This window comes from Macrotis lagotis, chromosome 2 (genome assembly GCF_037893015.1).
Source record: "Macrotis lagotis isolate mMagLag1 chromosome 2, bilby.v1.9.chrom.fasta, whole genome shotgun sequence".
Lineage (NCBI taxonomy): Eukaryota > Metazoa > Chordata > Mammalia > Peramelemorphia > Peramelidae > Macrotis > Macrotis lagotis.
In genome coordinates, this window is record NC_133659.1 from 128,490,863 (window position 1) to 128,514,188 (window position 23,326).

At 34.9% G+C, this 23,326-nt stretch overlaps 1 protein-coding gene across 5 annotated transcripts in view; it reads right to left on the reverse strand.

Annotated features, from left to right (window-relative positions):
• The window catches only part of TP53BP2 (tumor protein p53 binding protein 2), a 98,354-nt gene that overhangs the window by 53,816 nt on the left and 21,212 nt on the right, over positions 1–23,326 (reverse strand). Inside the window, exon 1 of one of the 5 annotated variants that reach the window (XM_074222772.1) lies at positions 2,388–4,632. The exons of the other annotated variants lie outside the window; for them this stretch is intronic. The gene's annotated coding sequence lies outside the window, so the exon portion shown is untranslated. Of the gene's footprint in view, positions 1–2,387; positions 4,633–23,326 lie in introns of those variants that run through there. 5 annotated transcript variants of the gene reach the window in all.

Genomic DNA, 23,326 nt, shown 5'->3' on the forward strand with positions numbered 1-23,326 from the left:
AAATTCTATGGCTTTTGGGGGGGGTTGTTTTTTTTATAAATGAGAAATCTAACGGTTGGCAATTTTGTGAGTTTATTTTATACCCTATTACTTTACAATCTTTATTTCTATTAATGTTGTAGCTGAACCTCCGTAGGAAATCTCTAAATAAATCATTATTTCATCTACAAAGAAAAGTCATTTTGCTGTTTATTTGCCTATACATATTCCTTTGATTTCATTTTTTTATCTTATTTCCTATACCTAGTATTCTAGAACTATATCAAATAACAGTGGTGACAGTGAGCATCTTTATTCTTATCCCGATCTTATTAGAAATGCCTTCGTTTCTCTATTACAGGTGGCACTATTGTTAATCATATAAAAGTCTACTTGTTCCCAAGTTTCTATTGAAAGCATCATCATTCTTCCAATCACCCAGGAGTATTTATCTAGACTCTTTCCTCTCTTTTATTTCTATATCCAAACATGACTAACACTTTCAGGTTTTATTTCCACATCACTTCTCCTTTCCATAATAAAGCCAACATTCAAACTGAAGTTCTCATCATTTCCTGACTGGACTATTGTAACAACCTCTACCTTATAGTCTTCCTGATTCTAGCCTCCCCTCTATTCCTTCACACAGCTACCAAAATGATCATCCCAAGGCATAGGTCTAACCATGACATACCTCAGATAAAAAACTATCAGAGGAGCTTTACAGTCTAGCATTTAGGGTTATCATTCTGGCTTTCCATTTGCTTTTCTGGCTATATTCATGCTACTCTCCAGTAACAAACAATAAAATTTAATTATATTGGACCACTAGACCACTTTAAATTTGATAATGACCTCCTGCCTCACCTTTTCCCCTCTCAGAATTTTGTCTTCCTTCAAGACTGTTCAGGTGCCACCTTCCCTGTGAAACCTTCCCTAATTCTCTCAATTGATAGCGTACCTTTCCCCAGTTTTCCCTGTATAACACTTACTTGTATTCATATTGTTTATCATGGTGGAATGTAAAATTCTCAAAAAAATACTGCCTCTCAAGTACTTGGAAAAATAAACAAACTTTAAAAAGCAAAAAGAAATAACAGCCTCATTTTGGTCTTTTTTGTATTCCCATTATCTTGGACATAGAAGGTATAGAACAACTGTTGTACCAAGGATTCATGTATGGATTACTGTAGAAGGATTTCAGGTTAAATAGTAAATCTATCACCAACTTTTAAATTTTTGATTTTTGTTTTTGCAAGGCAATGGAGTTAAATGACCTGCCCAAGGTCACACAGCTAAGTATTAAGTGTCTGAGGCTACATTTGAACTCAGATCCTCTTGACTCCAAGCAGGTGCTCTAACCACTTCATCACCTAGCTGCCCTCCCCCCCATCACAACTACCATCAGATCTTATGCAGTTAAAGATGGATAAGACTGTCTTCTGAGAGCACTGCTAGACTCCCAATCACTCAGATTTCTAACCTACAAGTCTTATTTCCCTCTCTTTCATCTCTCATAGTCAGTTGCCAAATCTGATTAATTCAACCTTCTCAAAAAATTTTATATCTAAACACTTCCCTCCATCACCTTGATTCAAGCCTTCATCATCTTTCATTTGGACTCCTAATAAGTTGCCTTGCATCAATGCTTCCTCACAATTGCCAAAAGCTTATTTCTAAATTACAGGTTGAATAGTTCCAACTATGTCACTCTCCTGTTCAATAATGTTTAGCAGCTTCTTTTTAATTCTAGGACAATATGTTACCTCTTCTGTTCAGCATTTAAAGCCCTTTCACATACTGGCTCAAACCTTTATTTCCAGACTGACTATACATTACTTTCCTTTGCACATACTATGCTTCAGTCAAATTTACCTATCAATTGTTCCTGCTTTTGCCCAATTATCTTCCCCATATTGAATACTCTCTCTCCCCTCACTTCTGACCCCATAAAAACCCCTATACCCCTTCCAAATTAAGCTCACTGCCACCTATTCCAAGAGGATGAAAAAGGTCTAGAGATATATGTGTATGTGCATTTATTTATACTTATGAGTATGTGCAAATATATGCACCTATGCTCATACATATACATATATACATATGCATCAGTATGTATACATATCCCATGTTTACTTCTCTATGAACATGTTGTAATACTTCAGTAGTAGGCATAAAACATAAGTTCCGTAAGGGCAGGGATAATCTCATTTTTGTATGGAATTCTTTCAATGAATTAAGGTAGAGGAAGGAAAATTATCCAAAGGTGGGATAAAACTCAATTACTGTCAGTCTAGTAAAAAATCAAAACCAAAGTAAAAATGGCCAATGAAATAGGAAAGTCGGGGGGGGGGGGGTGAGAAAAACCAAAGGGAAAATGCTTTGTTCATGAAAAAATAAAAACTAACCTGGAGTTAGAAGGCAGTTCTATTAAAAATTCATAGTGACTTTATAATTCTGATTCCATCTTCAACAGTCCAGCTTAAAGCACTTTTCAAACCTTAATTGTTTTCACCCAATGTAAAGGAGGCAAAAATGTTAATGAGGAAAATGACACAGTATGACTACACAACTTGATCCAATAATATCAATTTATTATTTGCCCCAATTATTTCTAGTACTAGTTCTAATTCCAAAATTATACCAGGCTGAATTCCTCATGTGGACATCAACTCTTATATTGCTCACAGAATAGAAGAGAATGTGGTACCCTGGAAAGACTAGATATTCCGTCCTCCTTCAACTACTGAATGGACAAGTGTTGAAGAGACAGAGAGAGTACAGTGCCAGGAAGCAAAGATTATATCACTTCAAAACAGAACCTCTATGTTTATGTACTAGCTTTGTGATTTTACCCAAATCATACCTCTCTGTTGCAGCTTTATCATTTATAAAATGGAAATAATACCTTTACTACCTTTACTTCACTAAATTACCATTGGAAACCTTAAAAGCCCTACTGAAATGTAAACTATTATTACTAGGGCAAAGATAGAAAAGATGAATGAACAATGTACAAAAGAAATATAATTAGTAAAATTGCAAGTGGGGGTAGCTAGGTAGCACAGTAGAAGAGCACTGGCCCTGGAGTCAGGAGGACCTGAGTTCAAATCCAATCTCAGACACTTAATAATTACCTAGCTGTGTGGCCTTGGGCAAGTCATTCAAACTCCACTGCCTTAAATTTTAAAATAATAATAATGATAATAATGATAATAATAATGATGATGATGATGCATGTGGGGGGCAGCTAAATAGACTAATGGATAGAGCACAGCCCTGGAGTCAGGAGGACCTGAGTTCAAGTTCAGCCTCAGATACTTAATAACCTTGGGCAAGTCACTGAACCCTACTGCCTTGAAAAACAAAAGAAAAGAATATTCCAAGTACAGTATGTGAAATACAGGCATATATGCAAGTATTTATTTCAAATATAGACTATATAAGTATAGAAATTTAATGAATGTTGACATTAACACAGAGCAAAAGAGTAGGAAAGACTAAACTTTAATACCATCATTTCAAATACATTTTAAGACAAAAAAAATGCAACTTGTCAAAAGCTAGTTGCAATACTGCTCTGCATAATTACCAAGTTTCTTTACTCAATTTAAACATTAAATCTGAACCTTCAAAGTACTACCATTTTGAAAAGTTACCCCCCAAAGTCAGCTATTTCTCAAAATTAAGACTTAAGTTTTCAAATTACCAGTTCTCCACATGATCAGCTACATTATAGATACAGGGTATGAGCTCCCAACTAAAGAGAAAGCACTTGAACTTGTTACATAAAACATAAATCAGTAACTAAAATCACTTAACAGAATAACAAAGATTAACCAACCAATGCAAGGGCTGACACAGCAAAGAAACACAATAAACTTAAAGGTTTAGATAAGCAACTTACATTGAAATTTTAACTGGCCAAAGAAAAATGAATTTCAATTTTACATTGCATATTTAGTTCTGTCAGTGTTAGCTGTCAGTGTTTTGCTACAAAAATCACAAAACTTAGATAAAATATTTAATAAGTTACCTAAAAGTACATGAAGTATGTGTTTCCTTCTCAGCTACTGAACAAATACTCAAGTTTAAATGCACTGGCACTTATCCATAAATGACTAAAAGGAAATGATGCAACATTCATGGAGTTAGGAAGTCCTCTATCTGAATCCACAATAACCTGAACTATTATCAACAGCAGCTCATTTCCTTTTGATCAGTCAATTATTTAAAAATCCACCCAAACCTCCCCCCCCAGTTATCCGTAAAGAAATCAAGTATAAAAAAAATTTTCTTAGAGATGATTTATTCCCAAAATGTAGGGTAAATCAAAATACATAGTTCCATTAAAACCTCAAGTTTTCTTACCTATTTGAAGACTGAGTTTCTACTACTAAGTGAATTAAATGCAGTAAAAAGAAAGCCAAATTCTGAGTAACTGAAAAACCATTAATGGTCCAGGAAAACAGATAGTGAAACAGACCTCCCTCCTGGGAATAGGTTAGTGGAAGGTCTAAAGTTGAATACTCTGTCAGGCCCAGTAACTCTATCAGGGGTTTTTGTTTAACTTTTTTTTTCTTTGGGACAAGGGAAAGTTCAGTTCAGTAGAAAATGGACATATTTACATATATCTAGACTATTTTGAGGAATGGAGAATATATATATACATATATATATATATATATATATATATATATATATATATACCCTAAAAATCACTATGATAAAAAAAGGCATAAAACTCTGTTTTAAAAAAGATGTTCCAAACATTCTGAGCAATGACAACAACAATGGAAAAACACTTGCCTCCTCACCAAGTGACTACTTGGAAGGCCAACAGTCATTTGGATGTACAGGTTCAGGTATGTTTATTTAATAAGTAGTCACACTTTTTACGTGAGTCAAGTAAATGATTAAACACCAAATGGAGGGGGAAGGGAAGGGAAAAGACTAGGTTTTCTGATAGTGTGGGTAATTATATGATACTAAAACAACCAATATAAGATCTTTTGTCCGATTGCTTAAAGGTTAACCGATGTGCCTTTGGTCTACATTACAATAAGCCAGGCTTCCATGGTCTTTTAGAAACAGACATCTACATTAAAATAAAAAATTCACTGATTTCTGACTGCTAAATGCCATTTTCTTTCAACTGCTAGTAAATTATAATAGATTACATTTAAATAGTATAAAAAGTAATTTTCTGGCAATGACTAAGACAGATAGTACACGTTCTCATTTTACAGATAAAGAAACTGAAGCTACTGAGGTTAAATGGCTTGCCCATTGATGACACTAATAAGTATTTGAGTAAAGATTTGAACCTAGGTTCCTCTGACTGGAAGATTCTAGGTGGCTTACAGAAAGGGCACTGGACCAGTTGTCAGGAAAATGAGTTGTGTGATCCAGAGTAAGTCACTTAACTTCTGTCAAGTCTGATTTAATCAACTGCAAAATGACAATAATAGCAAGGTTATTGTTATAATGCAATGAGATAATATTCACAAAGCACATAGTAGGCATTTAATAAATGCTTGTTTTCTTCCTTCCTGACTCTAAGACTTACATAAACTTCTTCTTGAACTACTTCCTACAATCACTGTAGTGCATTGCTAATCTAATTTAGTCTGGTAGAAACTGGACAATGTACTTCATTAGTCACCCCTGGTAGAATTGGTTACTCAAGCTTTACGTGTCTACCTGGTACAGAAAACATCATTTCAATAGTGTCGACGGGCTGTGTTCCAGCTGTCAGTGTTAGATTTATGAATCATTAATTACATTAAGAAAATTATTCAAGAATATTTATGTAATAAAAAGAAAATTATTCAAGATATAAAATCCACCTGTGACAGATCTAATATTTGTAGAGAAGTTAGATACTGATACTTTGTATTATTGCCACTTAATTCACTTTTAATTCATTCCAAATAATTCTTATTATTCTATTACTTTTCTTTTGATGCTGCTAATCACTAGATTTATTTCACAGAACCTTCACACAAATTGTATGCCACTGACTAAGCCCTGGGCTTTATACAAAGGAGGTGATCAGATCACTAGATTTTAACAGAGAGATCATATAGGTAGGAGGGCAGCTCTGGCCCTGGAAAGGATGACACTGTATAGCAGAGTTGACTCACCTCAGAGAAGATGAGTACATAGTCTAACAAATAGTAATAACAAAGTAAAGTAAGAGAACAGAACAATTGTGGTATTAATACTTAAAATATATATAAAAAAGAAATGAAAGAGCAGTCATGAACTAAGTCTGTCTAGTTGGTTATCAATTAGAATGCAGATCTAGTTCTGTACTGAATTTAAGTGAAGGTGATTTTTAGGTATACTTATTTTCATTTTCTCCCTGTCTTTTGGCTCTTTCCTTCATACCTATGACCAGGCTCATGCTTCCTCTTCATCAATTCCCACACACACACACACACAAAAAAAAAAACCTTGATCTTTACATCCTCCAATTTTTGCAGCTAAATTCCTTAAAGAGGTCATCTATAATAGGTGCCTCCACTTTCTCTTCTCTCATTCTTCTTAACCTCTAACAACTTCTGACCTTGCCATTTCACTAAAATTGGTCTCTCCAAAGTTATCAATAAATTTTAAATTGCCAACTCCAATGGCCTTGACTCTCTCAAATTGGATCTTCTCTGGACCTCTCAAACTCAACAAGTGCCAAACAAAATTTCTTGGTTTTTTCCAAAAAACCTTTTCTCTCCTCCAAATTTCCACATTACTATCAAGGGCACCATCAAAAATCCAAAATCGAAATCATGTGTCATCTTTGATTCTTCACTTGCAATCATTCTACATGTACCATCTGTGGTCAAATCTAGTCATTTCTACCTTTTCAGTATTTCTTGTGTGTGCATGTGTATTGCATTTGTCTCTCTCCACTCACAACCACAAACCTAGTTCATCACTTCTTACAATAGCTTTTTAATTGATCTCCTAAGAGTCTACTCCAAATGATCCTCAAATTCAACTAAAACTATGATCTTTTTAATGTTATCTCACTACTTAGCAAAGTCCATTGCCTCCCTATTATCTTAAGAATCAAATATAAAGTCCTTTTTTACTTTGGGCATTTAAAGCCCCTCACAAGTGACTCCTTCCAATCTTCCTCCATTATATTCCCTTCCTAAGCATTCTTATAATCCAGCTTCATCAGCCTCCATGCTGTTCTCTGCACACTACATTTCACTCAACAGCATCCCATTTATTGTCCCCCATGCTGGGAAAGCTCTGCTCTCCTCATGTCTACCACTTGGCTTCCCTAGTTTCTTTCAAGTCTCAACTCAAATCTCATCTACTGGAGGTCTTTCCTTTCCTAATCATCCCTCAGGCCTTTCCTCTGCCTTCCCTCTGAGATTGCAATCTATCTATTTTGTATATATATTTTATGTAAACTGCTTGCTGTTTTCTCCCTCCTCCATTAGAACATGTATTCCATTAGGACAGTTTGGTTATTTTGTCTTTCTTTGTATTCTCAAAGCTTAGGGCTTTGAGAAAAATAATTGCTTGTTAGCAGATTTTTCTCTCTACCTAGTTGTCCCTGACACATGAACTAGCATGGTTTTCTAAGATAAAGGTTTTCTTTGTCCCTATAAAGTTTTCTAAGATCAAGACTATCAAGAGGAGTTTTTATAATTTAGTGCTTATTTCCTTCTTTCATTTTAAAAATTATTATTAAGAAGAAGGCAGTCAGGTGGCACAGTGGCTAGAGCACTGGTCTTGGAGTCAAGACCTGAGTTCAAATCCATCCTAAGACACTTAAATATTACCTAGCAGTGTGACCCTGGGCAAGTCACTTTAACCCCATTGCTTAATTTAAAAAAATAGTATAAAAAATGGCTCGGTTTGGGATGCATGGGGGGGGTACTACAATAGGAATTATAGATCGTGTAAAATAAAGATATTAATAAAAATTTACTTTTAAAAAAGCAATTAAGTCATACAAATGGTGTCTGTTGGTCATATTCCTTTTGGACAATAACAATCTATTTGTCCTTTCTTATGGAATTTTCCCCTCTTTTTAATATATTAAAACCAGTCTTTAAAAAATACCCTCAAGATTTATCCCAGGAATGCAGGGTTGGTTCAACATTAGGAAAACTGTTAGTATAATTAATTCAATCAATAACATACCTATCAGAAATCATATGATCATATCAATAGATGCTGAAAAAGCTTTTGACAAAATACAGCACCCATTCCTAATTAAAAAAACACTAGAAAGTGTAGGAATAAATGGTTTGTTCCTTAGAATAATAAGCAGTATCTATTTGAAACCATCAACAAGCATTATATGTAATGGGGATAGGCTAGAGGCATTCCCAATAAGATGCCCATTAACACCACTACTATTCAATATATTAGAAATGTTAGCTTCAGCAATAAGAAAAAAAAATTGAAAGAATTAGAATAAGGAAGGAAAAGACAAAACTCGCACTCTTTAAAAGATGACATGATGAGGGGCGGCTAGGTGGCATAGTGGATAAAGCACCAGCCTTGGAGTCAGGAGTACCTGGGTTCAACTCTGGTCTCAGACACTCAATAATTACCTAGCTGTGTGGCCTTGGGCAAGCCACTTAATCCCATTTGCCTTGCAAAAAAAAAAAACCTTAAAAAAAAAGATGACATGATGGCATGCTTAGAGAATCCCAAAAAATCATCTAAAAAAACTACTAAAAATAATTAGCAACTTTAGTAAAGTTGCAGGATATAAAATAAACCCTCATAAATCCTCAACATTTCTATATATGACTAGTAAGATACAGCAGAAAGAGCTAGAAAGAGAAATCCCATTCAAAGTAAACTCAGACAAAATAAAATACCTGGGAGTCCATCTTGCAAGGCAGACTCAAAAAACTTTTGAAAACAATTTACAAAACTCTTCCCATGGAAATAAAATCAGATTTAAATACCTGGACAAACATCAACTGTTCATGGATAGGTCAAGCTAATATAATAAAAATGACAATTCTACCAAAACAAAACTACTTGTTTAGCACCCTACCAATCAAAATTCCAAAATACTACTTTAATGAGTTAGGAAAAGTTATAAGTAAATTTATATGGAGAAATAAAAAGTCAAGAATTTCCAGGGATTCAATGAAAATAAGTGCAAAAGAAGGCAGCTTAGCCTTACCAGATCTAAAATGGTATCATAAAGCAGTCATCAAAACCATCTGTATTGGCTAAGAAATAGAGTGGTGGATCAGTGGAATAGACTAAGTGCAATAGTAGGAAATGATTATAGTAATCTGCTCTTTGATAAAAACCAAAACTATTGGGATAAAAACTTTCTCTTCGATAAAAACTGTTGGGAAAATTGGAAGTTAGTATGGAAGAAACTTAGATTAGACCAACACCTCACACCCTATAGCAAGATAAGATCCAAATGGATACAGGATTTAGACATAAAAAACAGTATTATAAGCAAACTAGAAGATCAAGGAGTAGTTTACCTGTCAGATTTACAGAAAGGGAAACAGTTTATGACCAAGAAAGAGATAGAGAACATTATTCAAAACAAACTAAATAATTTTGACTATATTAAATTAAAAAGCTTTTGTACAGACAAAACCATGTAAGATCAAAAGAAATGTAGCGAACTGGGAAATAATTTTTGCAACTAGTATTTCTGACAAAGGACTCATTTCTAAAATATACAGAGGACAGTCAAATTTTCAAAAAAACAAGTTATCCAATAGACAAATGGTCAAAGGATATGCAAAGGCAATTTACAGCTGAGGAAATCAAAGCAATCCATAGTCATGAAAAATTGCTCCAAATCATAACTTATTAGAGCATCTCTGAGATACCACCTCACACCTCCCAGACTGGCCAATATGACCAGAAAAGACAATGATCAATGTTGGAAGGGATGTGGGAAATCTGGGACACTAATACATTGTTGGTGGAGTTGTGAACTCATCCAACTTTCTGGAGAGCAATTTGGAATTATGCCCAAAGGGCAATAAAAATGTGCATACCTTTTGATCCAGCAATACTACTACTGGGTCTATACCCTGAAGAGATTACGAAAAAGGATAAAAAACATCACTTGTACAAAAATATTTATGGCAGTCCTATTTATGGTGGCAAAAAATTGAAAATTAAGTGAATGTCCTCCAATTGGGGAATAGCTTAATAAACTGTGGTATATGTATGTCATGGAACACTATTGTTCTATTAGAAACCAGGAGGGATGGGGATTCAGAGAAGCCTGGAATGAACTGATGGTGAGCAAGATGAGCAGAACCAGAAAACACTGTACACTCTAACAGCAACATGGAGGTGATGATCAACCTTGATGGACTTGCTCATTCCATCAGTGCAAACAACCAGGGACAATTTGGTGCCATCTGCAATGGAGAATACCATCTGTATCCAGAGAAATATGGACTTTGAACAAAGACCAAAGACTATTACCGTCAAATTAGGGGGAAAAAAAACCACTATATTATTTTGTAATTTTATTATTTCATACTTTATTTTTCTTCCTTAAGGATATTTCTCTATCCGCATTCAACTGAGATCAATTTATAACATGGAACCAATGTAAAGACTAACAGAATGACTTCTGTGAGGGGTGGGAGGAGGGAAGCAAGAATGGGGGGGGGGGGTGTAAAACTCAAAATAAATAAAATCTTTCTTAAAAAAAATACCCTCAAAATTGTGTTGCCTCCAACAGGGATTTCTTCCGAATATAATTAATCAGACAGACTTTTCTTTATCTTAAAGTGCATGTCCATTTTTCTATATAGTAAAACAGATATGCAATGAGAGTAGAAACTAAATGCAGAGGTTTCATCATCATGCATGAGAAGAAATGTTCACCACAGAAATAATGGAAAATCTATTCTATTGTATATTTATTTAGCTATAGTCCATTCTCTTGTATTTTGAAATACTCTTTTGGATGATCCACCTTAATTAGGTCTCATGCTTTCTGTTAAGTTTGTCCTACTTCCGATAAAAGTGATCCTGGGGTTCTTAAAGTCTATGCCAGCATCGTCCAAGATCTGAAAAGGAAAGCTTTCATGCCCAGCAATCAACTGTCTTCCATCTGAAAAGTAGATTAGTCTAAGTAACAAGAGGGTCATTTCCAGAAGGCTTGGTTACTAGGCAATTTTTTAGTCAAAACAGTCCATGAGATAGATTTTTTTAAAACTACAAAATGATTCTCAATCTAATCTTTATAAATAATTTGCTAAATTAACTCAAAGTTCACCTTTTTTTGTGCTAAATTGAGGGTTTAACAACCTCCATTATTCCAAAAGAATATAATGACAAATCAATTTCCTAGACAAAAACTAAGCTAAATGGAGTTATGAGATGCAAGTCTAGTATAATAATCCTAGACACTATTATGAAAAATTCAATAATTTTCTACTAATTGTAAAAATATTCCTGGAGAACTTAGAAACAAATGCTTTGCATTATAAAAGCAAAGAGATTAAGGACAAAAACATTTTCAACAACATTAGGGGAGAAACTACTGATTCCAATACAAGTTTTCAAATAGTATATAAATCTAGGTTGAATAGCACACTAGTGGATTTCATGTTTCTTGTTAAAAGACCAAGATTGCTGCTCAGGCTAGAAGGAACAATCATAACGGGCAACAGAGTGACTCTTAACTCTTAATTTGCTTTTTTCTGTTAAGAAGAATGAATGAGGGGCGGCTAGGTGGCATAGTGGATAAAGCACTGGCCCTGGAGTCAGCAGTGCCTGGGTTCAAATCAGGTCTCAGACACTTAATCACCTAGCTGTGTGGCCTTGGGCAAGCCACTTAACCCCATTTGCCTCGAAAAACATGAATGATTTTAGAACTAGGAGAACAAATCAAAAATAGCTAACGAGGACCTGAATTAACAATTAAGATAAAAGAGAATCTTTTAGTATCCTTGATGAGTTCAAATCACCAAGTCCACACAAACTACCTCCCAGGATACCAAAAGAACTGGCAAATGTGATATAATCAATGAAGCACTGGGGAAAACAATGGAACTAGAAGAGCAAGTGTTCCAAGTTTCAATTAAATGAAGAAAGCAGAGCCTGAAAATGATTGGCAGTATACTTGAGTTCAACTGTGGGCAAATTCTAGAATGTCTTATTAAAAGACAGGAATGAGGGAAGAGGGAAGTGATGATCACAAAACCAGAATTTTCTTCAACAAAAATAGAACATGTCAAACTTAAATTTCATTTCCCTTTGAAACAGGGGTTAATAAATTAATAAAGGAATACTGTAGTTGTAGTTACCTAAAATTTTGTAAAATATTCATAAAATTTCTCATGCTTCTCCTGTGGAAAAGTTGGTAATATGCATATTAGACTTAGTGGATTTGGAACTGATTAAAATGATAGATCAAACAGTAATCATTAATTGATCCATGCCACCTTGGAAGTGATCTCTCATTCATAGTCTGCAAAACTCCCCAGTGTTAACAAGTTTCCATTGTTTTTCCTTCGTTCCTGAAGAGGACTATGACAACAGAAAAGGGATGCCATGATACACTGGTGGATTCGATTTAAATGAAAGAGGACTGTGCAAAATTACTGGCCTCATTTTTTTCCTTTGGAGCCATCTGAGTCCAGTGGTCAGATATAACTGGGACAACTAGAGATGGTCCTGGATGCAATGAGAGAACTTTTAAGCTTAAAATCTTTAACAAGTCTCAGTCTGACTGAAGCAATGACCATTCAGGGATTGAGGTTAAGTAAGGGGGAGGGGGGAAGAGAAGGGTGAAACAAGTGAGGAAAAGGGAGGAGGTGCAACAGTGAGGAAGGAGAGAAGAGGAAGTAAAAGCATGCAGTATCTTGTTCAAGGAATAGCAAGAAAGCCAATGTCAGTGTACATCACGAGGTACATGGTGGGGAGTAATATTTAAGAATACCAGAAAGTGAGGAGGGGAATAGGTTGTGAAGGGCTGTTAATTTATAGTTTTCTAAATCTATAGTTTTCTAAATCTATATGCTGTCTCTTAACTTGACACTAGCAGTATGTCATGGCCCCAGATTCTGTCCCTGGTGTCTTGTATACAAAGTAGATAAAAACAATAAAAGGAAAAATGAAATGCTTTTATCATCATCTATGAAGGTAGAGCTAATACACTGGAGACAGATTCAAGATCCAAAATAGACTAGAATGATAGATCAAATTAAATAAAATTTAATACAGACAAATGTAAAAAGACAGTTGCACTCAAATAACGTCATCAACTACAATATAGGGAAAGTGTGGCTAGACAACAGTTCATATGAAAAAGATCTGGAGCTATTACTAGATTGCCATATAGATGAGTCAATGATAAATATTAAGACAGACAAAAGAGCTAATATGAAGATAAATATAGTACTCAGGCCCAGAGTTTACAGTCCCACTGTACTTTTTTCTGATCAGATCACACCTGGATTATTATTTTCAATTGTCTATGCCAATTAAGCAAGACATAGAAAAGAAAAACACTAGAAAAGCCAAAGTATCTTAAGTAGGAATTTGATACTTCACGATCAAATACAAAATCCTGTTTGGTATTAAAAGCCCTTCACAACCTAACCCCCCCCCCCCCCCAGTGTTCTTAAACATTACTACCACATAACTTGTGATGTACATTGACAATGGCTTCTGGCCACTGGACTCAGATGGCTCCAAAGGAGAAAGTGAAGCAGACTTTGCACAGTCCTCCTTCATTTAAATCCAATCTACCTGCACATCATGGCATCATTTTTCTGTTGTCATAGTCCTCTTCAAGAATGAAGGTCCATCAACAGACAGCAACAATCTCCATATTCAGTGTATTTTCACTGGTTGCTCTCCTTACTGAATACTCTCCCCTCATCTCTTCCTCCCGGACTCCCTCAAGTCCCAGCTAAAATCCCAGCTGTTAAGCAAAACCCCTCCCAGATCCCACTTAATACTAGTGCTTTCCCTTTCTACTGATTACCTCCAATTATTCTATGTATATCCGTTTGTACACAGGTGTTTTCATCATGTCTCTCCCATTAAACTGTGAACTCCCAGAGAGAAACAACTGTCTTTTACCTTTCTTTGTATCCCCCCAATACAATACAGTGGCTGGAAAATAGAAGACACAATGCTTGTTGACTGAGTAGGGTTAAACAGCATGGTGAAAGGCCTCAAGATTCTACAACATGAAGTTCAATTGGAAAAAAAAAAAATTAGAGATATTTAGCACAGAGAAGAAAACACCTAAAGAACAAGAAAGTCATCTTTGATTATTCAAAGGGTTTAAGACTTCTCTTTTAGAGAACTAACAGTAATGGAACAGGGTCAAAGAAGCAGATTAAGACAATGCATGGAAAAATTACTTAGTAGTACCCAAGAAATGAAGGCCACATTTATGTCTATTTATAACGGCACTTTTTATAGAAACAAAATATATGTTCATCATTTGGGGAATTACTAAACAAATTGTAACATATCAATGCAGTAAGATATTGTTGAATGATAAACAGAAGAAATAAAGAGAAAACAGGGAAGGTTTAAATGAAATGAGAATGAAATAAGGAGAAATTATTCAAAAATGGCTACAATAAATTAACACTGAAAGGAAGATCAATCTCAATCATAAAAACCATTTTCTGGTACCAAAGAACAGAGAATGTTATTAAATGAGTAGAACCCTTGAATGAATTGATTTTGCTTAACCAGTTGTCTTACAAGTATGGGTTTAAAAATAGTGGGTTTAAATAGGAAGGAGATCTGAGAAATGAGGGTACTTCCATCAATGATCCCCAAACTATTCATGCTACAAGGCAGAGGCAACATAAATTAGAAAATAATATGCAACGTTCAAAACTACAATGCATTTAGCACCACATAAATCATGTTTTAGAAGACTGGGAAGGAAATAAGTTATGAAACACTTTGAATGTCAAACAGAGGGTTTTATATTTGATCTTGGAGAAACAGACCCTGCTCTAACCATTTTTAACTTTTCACTGTCTTTCCAAAGTGTTCCTAAAACCTGATATTTGACATAAACAACTGAATATAACCAAGTGGAAAAATAAAATTATAATTTGAAAACATCTATTTCTTCATTGAATAACAATAAATCTCTTCTATGAAAATAAATTTTAGGTTAATCAGCCTGAAATGCAAAACTACAATAGAAACTATTAGAAAAACACATATAAAAGGGACAATGAATTTGAAAAGGAAAATAATTCATGATTCCTGATTAAAATACATATGTTAAGACCTAATAATCAACTGCAGAAAGGCAGAAGTAGTGAATACATCTTTCTCAGATCATAATGCAATAAAAAAATCACATGCAATATTGGGCCAGGGAGATACAGACCCAAAACAAATTGGAAACTAAATAACTTCACTTTAAAGAATGAGTGAATCAAACAACAAATTATAAAAAGTTAATTATTTCATCCTAGACAATGATAATAATGAAACAACATGGCAAAACTTATGGGATATAGCCAAGGCAGCTGTTGGGATATATTATATCCTTAAAGACTTACATGAATAAATTTGAGAAAGAGGAAATCAATGAACTAAATATTCAACTAAAAAAATTAGAGAAAGAACAAATTAAAACCCCCCAAATAAATACTAAATTAGAATTCTAAAAATTAACGGAGAAACTAATAAAACTGAAAGCAAGAAAACAACTAATAAAACGAAGAGTTGGTTTTATGAAAAAAATCAATAAAATTGATAAACCTCTGGTTAATCTGATCAAAAAGAAAGAAGAAAAACAAATTGCTAATGTCATAAATGAAAAAGGTGAACTCACCACCAATGAGGAGGAAACAAAAGTAATAATTTGGAATTATTTTGCCCAACTCTATGCCAATAAATTTGATAATCTAAATGAAATCTAAGATGAATATTTACAAAAATATGTTGCTCAGGTTAAATGAAGAGGAAATCAAATACCTAAATTACCCTATCATGGAAAAAAAAATTCAACAAATCATTGAACTCCCTAAGAAAAAATCTCCAGGGTCAGATAGATTCACAAGTAAATTCTATCAGACATTTAAGGAACAATTGGTTCCAATTCTATATAAACTCTTTAGAAAAATAGATGAAGATGGAACTCTGCCTAACTCTTTCTATGACACCAATATGGTGCTGTTACCTAACCCAGGAAGAGTTAAAAGAGAAAAAGAAAATTATAGACTTGTCTCCCTGATGAATATAGATGCAAAAATCTCAAATAAAATCTTAGCAAAATGATTTACAGCAAGTTATCACTAGAATAATACATTATGACCAAAAAGGATTTATCCCAGGAATGCAGGGTTGGTTCTATATTAGGAAAACTGTTAGTTATAATTAATTATATCAATAACAAACCTATCAGAAATCATATGATCATATCAATAGATGCTGAAAAAGCTTTTGACAAAATACAGCACCCATGCATACTAAAAACACTTGAAAGTGTAGGAATAAATGGTGTGTTCCTTAGAATAGGCAGTATCTATCTGAAACTATCAACAAGCATTATATGAACCCGGGATAGGCTTGAGGCATTCCCAATAAAATCAGGGGTGAAACAAGGATGCCCATTATCACCACTACTATTCCTTATTGCATTAGAAATGATAGCTTCAGCAATAAGAAGAAAAAGAAACTGAAGGAATTAGAATTGGGAAGGAAGAGACAAAACTCACTCTTTACAGATGACATGATGGTATACCTAGAGAATCCCAAAAAAATCATCTAAAAAAATTACTAGAAGGGGCGGCTAGGTGGCGCAGTGGATAAAGCACCGGCCCTGGAGTCAGGAGTACCTGGGTTCCAATCCGATCTCAGACACTTAATAATTACCTAGCTGTGTGGCCTTGGGCAAGCCACTTAACCCCATTTGCTTTGCAAAATCCTAAAAAAAAAAAAAAAAAAAAAAAAAACTACTAGAAATAATTAGCAACTTTAGCAAAGTCGCAGGACATAAACTAAACCCTCATAAATCCTCAACATTTCTATATATGACTAGCAAGATGGAACAGAAAAAGCTAGAAAGAGAATTCCCACTCAAAGCAACTTCAGACAATATAAAATACCTGGGAGCCTGTCAGGGACCCAGCTCTGGCCCTTGGCCACCCACGGGCTAGGAGCCGCCTGGGGGGCGTGAGCCCGCCCACATGTGCTGGGAACGCCCGTAACAGGAGTGGCTCCGCCCATGAGGGCGGAACGGGGGAGGAGCTTGGGACTATAAAAGGGACCGGGCTGGGGAAGCCAGGAGCCATTTTTGGCTGCTATGTAAGCAATAAAGACCTGCTTGTTAGACTGCTACCAGGTGCTCTGTCCAGTTATTGCCCTCCGTCCCCAAGGAAGGTCCATGGGTCCGAGGACCTGGGAAAGATATGTATCCAGGTGAAGGCTCGGGATAGGTCCCCAAGCAGGAGCCTACCTGCCAAGGCAGACTCGGAAACTATGAAAACGACAAAACACTTCTCACACAAATAAAATCAGATTTAAATAACTGGGCAAATATCAACTGCTCATGGATAGATCAAGCTAATATAATAAACATGACAATTCTACCAAAATTAAACTTCTTATTTGGTGCCCTATCAATGAAAATTCCAAAAAATTACTTTAATGAATTAGAAAAAATATAAGTAAATTCATATGGAGAAATAAAGTCGAGAATTTCTAGTGATTTAATGAAAAAAAAGTGCAAAAGAGGGTGGCTTAGCCCTACCAGATCTAAAATTACATTAAAAAACATCAGTCATCAAAACTGTCTGGTATTGGCGAAAAAATAGAGTAGAGGATCAGGGGAATAGACTAGGTGCAACAGCAAGAAATGATTATAGTAATCTGCTGTTTGATAAACCCAGAGTCCAGTTTTTGGGATAAAAACTCTCTCTTCGATAAAAAATTTTGGAGAAAATTAGAAGTTAGTATGACAGAAACTTGGATTAGACCAACACCTCACACCCTATAACAAGATAAGATCAAATAGGATACAGGATTTAGACATAAATAACACTATTATAAGCAAACTAGGAGATCAAGGAATAGTTTATCTGTCAGATCTATGGAAAGGGAACAGCTTATGACCAAGGAAGAGATGGAGAACATCATTTAAAAACAAACTAGGTAATTTTTGACTACATTAAATCGAATTAAAAAAATTTAAAAGCTTTTGCATAGACAAACCCCACTGTAATCAAGATCAAAAGAAATGTAGTAAATTAGGAAAACAATTTTTACAACTAGTATTTCTGACAAAGGACTCATGTGCTCCACTATCCCACTCTCATTAATCTTCAGTCTCTTTCTCTACTGGCTCCTGTCCTATTGTCTACCAAAACACATCTTCACTATCATCAAAAATACTTTCACTTGATCCTTCCATCCCTGACAACTGGCACACTACATCTCTTCTGCCCTTGGTGGCAAAACTCTTTGAAAAGGTCTTCTACAATAGGTGTGCTTACATTTTCTTTCCTCTCACTCTCCTCATAATACCTGACAACATAGCTTCCAACTTCAGAATTCCACTGAAACTTCTCCAAAATTAATGATTTCTTAATCGTTAAATCTAATGGTCTTTCTTTCAATCTTCCTCCTTCTTGATTTTTCTACAGCCCCTAACACAAGTAACCACTTTTCATACTTGAAACTCTACTCTTTAGGTTTTCTGGACCCCATTCTTTCCTAGCTCTCCTCAGATCATTTCTTCTCAGTCTTATTTGCTAAATCATCCAGATCACCCTCTCTCCCTCTAACTGGGATTCTGTCCTAGGTTCTCTTCTCTTATACTATCTCACTTGGTGGTTTCATCAGTTTCTATGGATTTAATTACCTCTTTTATGAGATGATTCTCAAATCTTAAACTCAGCATGTCCAAAACTAAACCTCATTACCCTAAATCTAACCTTCTTTTTAACTTTCTTATTGCAATACAAGAAATCATACTCCCAGTTCCTCAAACTTAAAATTTTACAATCCTCTCACTATCTCTCAGCCACTCAAATTCAATCTGCTGCCAAGGCCTACCAGTTTCACCTTTGCAATCTCTCAAATTATATCCTCCTTTTCTCTGCCCATCACCTCTCACCTAGACTACTACCATAGACGACTACTGGGTCTGCCTGCCTAAGTCTCTTTCCCTTCCAAACCATGCTCTATTCAGTCACCAAAGTGACTCTCCTAAAGCAAAGGTCTAAGCACATCAGCTTCCCACTCATTTTCAGTATCAAATACAAAATTTTCTGTTTGGCATTCAAAATCCTTCATGATCTAGTAGTATTCTTACACCTTACTCCTGACATATACTCCTGGATTCAGTGACATTGACCTCCAGGCTCTTCATTGAACAATGATACTACATCTTTCTGCTCTGAGCATTTTTTCTGGTTGTCCTCCAATACCTGGAATGCTCTCCCTCTTCATCTCCACCTACTGGCTTCCCAAAGTCCTTCCTTTCAAGTCCCATCTTCTAGAAGAAGCCTTTCCCAATCCCTCTTAATGCTAATGATTTCCCCTCTAATTATTTCCTTATTCATCCTGTACATAGTTTGTTTGTACATATATATTTGCTTGTTGCCTTCTCCATTAGTGAGTTTCTTGAGGATAGGGACTTACCTCTTTCATATCCCCAGCAGTTTAATGCATGGGGCAGCATGGTAGCACAGTGGAAAGAACACTGGCCAGGGAGACTGGAGGACAGGAGATGGAATCCAGCCTCAGACACTTAACACTTACTAGCTGTGTGACCTTGGGCAAGTCACCTAACCCTAACTGCCTTGCATTCAGGGCCATCCACCTCCAGTCATCCTGATTCATATCTGGCCACTGGACCCAGGTGTCTCTGGAGAAGAAAGTGAGGCTTAGTCATGGCATCACCTCCCTGATATGTCATGGTCTTTTTTGAGAGCGAAGGGCAAAGAAAACATCAGCAACAGAAGTTTAATACAACTGACTGACTCCTCTGTGTAATTCTTACACAGGATTCTCCTTTTTTTCATGTGCAAAACCGGTGATGAGAATAAAGTCATCACCAGAATTCACAAGTTATTTATGATTCTCACAACAGAAACTAGAGATTTCTAACAAAGTGAGTGGTTTTACTGTAAACATTGCATAACACAAATCACAACCCTAAGATCATTTTTAAGTAGTAAGCAAATTTTTAAGTTGTAGTTTATTGTAACAAGAGTCTAGTTTCAAGAAATTTCCACTTGATTACAGTAATAATAAATCTTTAATTTCAAATTCCCTATTCGATAAGCACCATGATAGCATTCCATGATAATATATGACCATTGCATGAGAAATCAAGAGACTTCTAAACTGTTAATAGCCTGGTCTGGACTGACCTCAAAATTATATGAATAACAAAGCCTCAAATGAGAACAATGTATTTTGCTTATGCTGCTTACTCTGAGATGATTTTTAGAAAACTTTAGCTTTGCTTTTTACTTAGGCATTAAGTCTTGATTTAGATGGAAATCAAATTCTGAATGAATTCTCAAAGCACCTACCCAAAATACTTGAGGCTTTCCTCTAGATCTAGGCTGTTTTTCACTTCCTTTGTACCATGCAATGTGGGCCTATTCATTTGTTACTGTTCTGCTCTTAAATAGCCCACTCTTATGGTAGGAACCAAAGATCCAAAAGTCTCAGCAAGAGCTATCATATCCCTGTTATTCACTTCTTTCCATATACCTGTGTATCCTTCTCTCTTCCTTTTCCCCTTTTTCTTCCTTCTTCACCAACCCTGCTACAGCTACAATGGGATCAACTGCTACTATTTTCTCAATACTTTCATCCATGCTGCAATGTTATGAAGAGGAGAAAAAATTCATTAATATGGATAATTTGTCTTATAAAAGGGTTCAGGATCACAAGATTTTTGCACCATCAGGGACAGAGAATTTAGCTATCAAGCCCAATAGTCTCATTTACAGATGAAGAAACTGACAAAGGCTCAGAAGTCAAGTCACTTTCCCAAGGGCACTTCTCATTATTTTCAGAGGTAAGAACTCTACAGAAAGAAGGCTTTCCTATTTTTATCTACATCAGTTATATTCATATAGGCAATACTTTTAGAATCACATTTATAACATATCTACCACCTGATTTACTGTAAAATTCAATAAATATTATAGTTCAGAAAATAAAGGTCTTAAAGCATCCCAAAAAATATGCAAAAATGTGTGAAGAACCATTGTTTGAAAAGCACTGAATCACAATTATATAATCCTAAACTAATCTATTCATCTTTACAAGTAGGGCAGTCTTGTAGTTACTTTTTTTGTATTAAGATCTTAGCTAATGCTATTCTACAATGTTTTAATTTATTATATAGAGATGTGCTAAATTTTCTGCACTTGTACCCTAGGAGAAGTATAAGGATGCAATTTTTTTTGTTGTTTTTTTAGGTTTCTGCAAGGCAAATGGGGTTAAGTGGCTTGCCCAAGGCCACACAGCTAGGTAATTAGTAAGTGTCTGAGACCGGATTTGAACCCAGGTACTCCTGACTCCAAGGCAGGTGCTTTATCCACTACACCACCTAGCCACCCCAAGGATGCAATTTTTAAACTAAGTAATCCCAAAACATTTATGCAGTAGGCAAAGCCAAACTAAAATAATCATTTTAAAAATGAAACTTCTGGGTCACTTCTGGCTAAATTAACAGTCAAATCTTTCTAGTGAGAGTTATTCAAAAAGTATTTTTATATATATAATAAATTATATATAAGAAAACATCTGTCAATGGCCACAATCTCTACTGTTATGAAACTGCTTATCCAGCATTATAAAAAAAGATGCAGAGCATGTAGATAATGCCCATTATCCAAAAATCTGTGTTTTTAAGCATTATTTCATTAATCATCTTAACACCTCTTTGGCTCAAATTATTTCTGCTTTCCACAGTAAAAGACAGAATTGGCAGGTTCCCTCCAATACAACCTTTACCCTCACCCTAAAATCCCAACCTAGTCTTTCAAGGCATCTCTTTTTCTTCATTCAAGCAGCATCTAGAAATCTTACCTCCTTTATGAAATCTCCCCTGATTAGAAGAGAAATTACTTGTAAACTCATTTCCACATGTGCACACACAATTTTTATGACATCAACATCCACATCTAACAAAATACACATAATTCCTTTACTGATATGATATTTAATAGAAATCTCAACTTATGTGCCCAATCATCTGTATTTCCAGCTGTCAGCGTCTTAAGATAAATGAAATTCTTGGCAATAAAAAAAAAGGATTCTAGAGCACCTAAGATACAATCATATCAAAACAAGGACTTAAATGATGCTAAATTTGACAAAGTCTCAACAACAAAGAGCAAAAGTCTAGATTCTAAAATTCCTATGCTATGTTACCTTCTCCCTATTGTTTAGGAATCATTTGCTATTTGGAAAACCAATTAGATATAGAATTTAAATAAAACCAAGCACATGAAATACATGAGTAATGGTATATATTTATATATATATATATATATATATATATATGCATACACACACACACACACACACACTATGACTTATCAAATCTCTATCTTCTCCAGATTCTATTATACAGTTCTCTGAATCAATCAAGATGTTGATGATTGTTGAACTGTTTACCAGGAGCAAAGGGTTAAAGTAGAAAAGTTCCCATTAGTTGTAAGACAATGGAATACATGGACAAGAAAAATTAAGGCATCTAATTTCCATAAAGTTTTATAAAATAAGACAGATTGGCATTTCCCAGCCTGTCTACAAATTATAAAGATTCCACAAGACTGTTTATTTTTTCATATATAATTAAGTTTTCTTGATGAAAAAATATTTTTCTCAATTATACAGGCATCAAAAGTTATAGGTGACAACTTTTTTTTTATAAAATACCAAATGAATTTATTTTGTTTCAAAATCTTCCCAAGTTATAGAGTGATTCCTTTGCCTCCCCCCATCCCCAATTGACAATTATGAATTCCATCAAAATATTTTAATACACACAAATTACTCTGGCAAAATACTTTAACATTTTTCAAAGATGTCTTCCTGGAAGGCACAAATTTAAATGACCTTTCAAGGTCCCTTCTTTAACAACACAAGCTTACAAATAAAACATTTCAACCATTATGCTTGTGTTTTACAAATCTGAAGATTCATACTTTTTATACTACTTTCTGAGAGATGGTACCAAATACAGTGAAAACGTTTTAAAACTGATAAAAAGTCACAATCCAACAAATGATGACAAGTTATCAGCAGATAAAAGTGAGATCTGCACATTTTTTTCAAAAGAAGTGATTCATTTAAAACAAAACTTAATGTTTGAGAATTACACCTTAAAATTACAATCTGA